Below are 6000 nucleotides of genomic sequence, written 5' to 3'. Positions count from 1 at the left end.
ATGTTTCTCGGTGACAAGGTACATGCTAACGTCACAACAAAGATTTTGATTTTATACAGAATTTAAGAAATAAATATTTTCTCCAGATTAAAAAAAGTATTTACTTAATCATTTGTACATCTTTTAAGAAAATATTAACTTTTAACAAAATAGATAATTTAATTGAACTATCACTAATTAAATAAATATTAAGATTTGATCACGTAACATTTAATAGGGGTAATTTTGAAAGAATAAGGTCAATTGTTTCTTGATTTGGTAAATAGACACTCTTTTTTAACTCAAAAAAGATGGTAAGTGGACACTTTTTTTATCCGAAGGGAGTACTTCATTTTGCTAATTGATGTGATATATTTTTCTTTTTATTCTGTATTAAAAAGAACAATACATTTCTATATTTAAAAATAATTTAACTTAAAACTTTTTCTTTTACTCTTAGTGAAATAATTTAGAGTCACATAAACATTTATAACTTGTTTTAGACCATAAGTTTAAAAAAATCAAGTTCTTTTCTTAAACTCTCGCATGCAGCTTAAACTATATCACATAAATTAGAACAGAAGAAATATAACTTTTGAATTTTGTGATTTTTAAATTAAAAATATGTGAAATATACCAAAAATATCTCTTTAATTTTATAGTCTTAAACATCTCAGGTGAAAAGTTAAAATTAAATATTGTCAATTTTTTTTTTCTTTTTCAATATGCTATAAAAGAAAATAAGATAAACAAATTAAAATAGAGAGAAGTACTTTATTCGAATGTGCCAACAAAAAAAAAAATTGAAAAAAGAAGATACTTTTGTGACCGGAAGTTACGGGAAGAGCTAGTAACTGCCACATGTTGACATGGTAATTTTTTTAATTTGTTTTTTGGTCCTTAGCATGTTGTTTCTTTTTTTCCTTTTTCCGACTTAGCGTGTGCTATTAACACGTTTACTCTTTCTCGCGTTTAATCCATGACTAATAGGAACCCCAAAAAAAAAAAAAAAAAAAAAAACATATCTAGAGGGGATAAAAACATATCTAAACATAAAAAAATAAGTTGGGGTAGTCACTCTCTTATAATTTTTTTAGATAAACTTTAAATGGGTCCCAATTATTTTTTTGAATTTTTTAAGCTATCTAAACAAACAAAAAAAAGAAAACGTTATAAGTGCGTTAAAGTATCATCGGAATTATAAACTATGTGCGTTTACTATCGGAATTATAAACTATTTATCAAAACATACCTTGAAGCTGACTCGAACAAGTGTTTGAATACAAACACCAAAAGGCCGGTGATAGCTTAATTTGCCCATAAAATTTCGTCCACATGCACCTGACTCATTAATTTCTAGATGTGTTTTGATAAGTAATTAGTGATAGTCCAGATAGAAAATGCAAACACCTGATAGTTCAAGTAGGAAACTTGCAAAAAAGTGATATTTTAGTGTGTTTTTAACCATTATCTCTTATTTTTTTAATTTACCAATTAATTTATTTAATTATCCACGTGGAGTGTCACTTAGCATCATTTAAAAAAAAAAAAAGAGTGTACACCGTGAATCATCAGAACTAATCGAGGTTTGTTTTGATAAATAGTTGGTGATAGTTTAGTTAGGAGACTCGCCAAAAAAAGTGATACATCAGATGTGTTTTTTACTATAATTATCCCCCCAAAAAAAAAAAAAACTCTCGACACAAGTAGCGACAAAATTAGAATTTTCATAAAGAGAATTTAAAATATAAGAAATAAATATACGAAGAAATTAAGAAAATTCAACATTTACTATAAATTATTTTAATGTTATATATACAATCTAACTTTCCAGGGAATGAAATTCAATGAATTTTCTTTCACCACTCAGTAGGCGTTTGGACATGCGATTTCATCTCAAATTCGCGATTTTCTTTCACCACTCGATAGGCATTTGGACATGCGATTTAAATGAAATCCCAAATCATTTCAAAAGATGAAATCCCAAATCATCCAAAAAGGCATGATTTAGGATTTGAAATCATGATTTCTAAAAATATAAATGTAAAATTTGATCCATACATTTATATTTTGTAAAAAAAGACCCATAAGTTGATAGATATATTTACCAATTATGTTTATCAACCATTTATATTAAATATTAATATGCAAGTTGGTAAAATATATTTACCGATCATGTTTACTATGTGAGAGGATTATATTAACGAGTAGTTACATTACTATTCATGTTAAATTTTCCTTTTATTGAACTAAAGTTTGATCAATTGATGTTGTATTTTTAGAAAGATGCTTACGTAGCGTATTAATTTTATTATGAACTATGATTTACTCATTTGGTAAGATTGTATAAGATTTGAAATTTTTTTGATGGTTTTCACAACTTGTGGGGTTTTATGTTTATAAAAAAAATTGCAACTTAAGAAATTCAAATTGCATGTTCAAACATGATTTCATTTAAGAAATTTAAATTGCATATCCAAACATAATTTCATCTCATGAGATGAAATTATGTCCAAACGGCTACTTAGCTCCAGCCCTAAGGTACAAGACAAATGGTGAATCGTGACGGTATATTTGTGTGGGACAAAATTATGATGAACTTGTGACAGCTTTGTTACAAAATTAATTAATATAGACTATTCATGACCGCGTAAGATCTATCGCAATTTTACCACAGATTTCTAATGGACGTGAGAATTACATCACAGATTTTTAACAAGACAATTTCTTCAAAGAAAAATAAAGTTTGTAACTGGTCATCCAGCTGACAAATTTGTTTCAATAAAAATTGTAATTTAATAATACTGGATTAAATATATTTCAGTGGTATTGGTCTTTATCTGAATATTCTTGGCTCCTAGACTATACCAAACAACATGCATTTTGCATATTCTAATTGTGATATAATTTTCCTTCTTCAGGAGCAAGCTACACACTTCATGAAAAGTTGTCTTAACGTGTGGACATGATTGAATTCCTTTGAAGTCTTCTATGTAAACTAATGCAATTAATTCGATAGTATAATGACTTAGACAAGACCATGTACCTACCTAGAGGACAAATGTAAAGCTAATTACACAATGGCCCTACCATCATGTAACTTTTCTTTTTTCCACACTCTGTCTAGTAGTGTATGTTTTAAGCTCGACTTATCCGAATTTATTTTAAAGTCTCATTTTGGTACGTAAAATGCTTCCTATTAAAGATAATTTTATTTTAAAGACTTAACGCATGACCTCTAATTAAGAATTGATGTATATTAATTTACTATTCTACCACAATTTTTGACAGTATCATGATCTCTACTTATTTTAATATCAAATATAACAATAACAACACCAATTTCAATAAAGATTTCTTATTAAAATTGACTGGCTCTAAAGAAGATGATGGTTCTGGAACACCACTTGCACGGATCCAAAAGACATTTGAAAACATTTTCCTAGTTTTGCTGTCATCCCCTTTATACCTAATTTTTGGACCCCCTTTGTTTAATTAGTTGCTCTTTTTTCCTTTGGGTGTTATTACTTTCATTGTTTTTAAGCTTGAATTCAGGTTGACTAGTATCTAATCCACCTCACATAACATGGTAACGAAGTAGTCAAATTTAACTATGTTTAAAAAAAGACGTCAAATTTAATTATATATAACTATAATTATGTCTCAATGTTAAGCAGGATCGAATGTGATGTTTATTTGATTTTCTCTTATAATGTGAGACTCTCAGTGATACACAACTCTATCGATGGTCTTCACCAAGTTCTATCAAGGGGGTCATTTGCACTTTTGTCCCTATTTTGTGTTGGTCTTTAATTTTTGTCCTGGGCTGGTTCAAATTTTTTCCTTTAAAATCGAATTACTGCTTAGAGGAGAATAAATTATGCATCATAATATTCACAAATTATGTCTGCGACCTTAGAGAACCTATGCCCCTCTAGGCATATGTTCAATTTTGAAGGACAAAAATTAAAGAACAGCCCCTTTGAAAAGACGGTCTATTTGAAGGGAAAATCCTGCAATCAGTTTTTTGCGCGGATTAGCCTTCATTTGATGTGGTCTTTAATTTTTATCCTTCAAATTGGTGGTCTTTAAGTTTTAACCTTCGCCTAATACCCCGATATTGTGGGTTCGAATCCCAGCTCAGTAAAGAAAAAAATTCGCAAGGCAGATGTTTAGATTCGCAAGGCAGCAAATTCTGCCTTAAGGCCAATTAATGCAGAGTTTTGAAGGCGAAACTCTGTCTTGCGAATCCAAACTTTACTTTGCGAATTTTTTTAAAATTTTTAACTGAATCGGAGTTTGAACCCAAAATCAAGATATTTTTAGTGAAAATAAAAAATTAAAGACTGCCAATGTGAGAGGCAAAAATTAAAGACCACCCCAGCGAAGGCAATCCTGCAAATTGCCCTCATGCAATTATTTCCTATCATGGTCATCAGAACAAAGTACTCGATGTGGGCCTAATAAGTTGGACTATAACACTATAGTAACGAGTATGGAACTTAAATGTCGCGTAGAGTAATCAAAGACCAAAGTAATAGTTGAAAACTAAGTTTACAAAAACGATACTTTTTTATGTGCTACAGGTGGTTAGGCTAACAACCCTCGCTAAAACCCATTACCCGAGCTTTAAAAAGAATTAAAAATTTGAAATATTTTTTTTTGAACAACGCACCGAAGAAAGGGTAAAGTACGTATATACATATTAAGGAGAAATATTTACGAAATATAGCGATAATTTTCTATTTACAAACATAACATTACAAATCCGATGCAAAACATACTTTTTTTTTAAAAACATTATTTTAAAATATTTTTAATTTTTTAATTTTTTTAATCTTTAAAATAAAAAAATTATTTTTTAAAAAAAATTTATGTATGAAATGTGTATATCTCGTATATCTCGCTAAAGGCTTCGCCTCAAAATTTAGTGCATGAAAACGGTATGAAAAATATATGAAATGTGTATATCTCGTTCAAGGCTTAAAAATTCCGCTCGAAATTGTGTGTATGAAAACGGTATGAAATTTGTATCTCGCTCAAGGCTTAGAATTTTGATCACATTTTCGTGTATAAAGTTCATCTTAAATTTCTGTAAAATTAATACAACTACAACAACATTTTATACAACTTTGGTACAACATTCAAGACTTAAAATAATCGCTCAAATTTTTGTGTATGAAATGTGTATATATTGCTCAAGGCTTAAAAAGTTCGCTCAAATTTTGTGTATGAAAAATATATGAAATGTGTGTATCTCGATCAAGGCTTAAACACTACGCTCAAAATTTTATGTATGAGAATGGTATGAAATGTGTATATCTCACTCAAGACTTAGAATTTCATTCACCTTTTTCGTATATAAAGTTCATATTAGATTATTAGAAAAATTAATACAACTACAACAACATTGTAACAACTTTCATATAATATTCAAGACTTAAAGTTTTCGCTCACAATTTTGTGTATGAAAACTATATTAAAATTTCGCGCACACATACACATTTCATACAACTTTCATACACAAAAATTTGAGGTAATTTTTTAAGCCTTTGAGCAAAAAGGAAAAAAAATTAAATTTAAAAAAAATATTTAAAATGTTTAAGATATAATAATTTTAATTATATATGTTTTTTAAAAAAATATTTTTTGAAAATAATAAAAAAATATATATATATGAAAATTCGTCATGTTTCGTAAAATATCATAATATTTTGTAAAAAAAGAAAACTATCTATATGTTTTGTAATAAAGAGTCTTAAGTAGGTACTTTATGTCATTCCCCCTCTCTTCAAAGAAATGTGCTCTGCAAGCCCAAAAGTTCCTAAAACATTGACAAATTTCTTAGTCATTATGTCATACTTCATAAGTGTTTAGTTCCTCAAACACTTTTAAAAATAGTGAAAATACACACTACTATTTGAAAAAAGAATTCTTCAATGTGCAAAGAATTAAAATATGCTTCATTACAATTCTTTCCATTAAAATTTGGTTGATACAATGCAAAACCATCAAATTACC

Source organism: Lycium ferocissimum, chromosome 3 (genome assembly GCF_029784015.1).
Source record: "Lycium ferocissimum isolate CSIRO_LF1 chromosome 3, AGI_CSIRO_Lferr_CH_V1, whole genome shotgun sequence".
Classification (NCBI taxonomy): Eukaryota; Viridiplantae; Streptophyta; class Magnoliopsida; order Solanales; family Solanaceae; genus Lycium; species Lycium ferocissimum.
Note: the sequence above shows the minus strand (reverse complement) of the source record.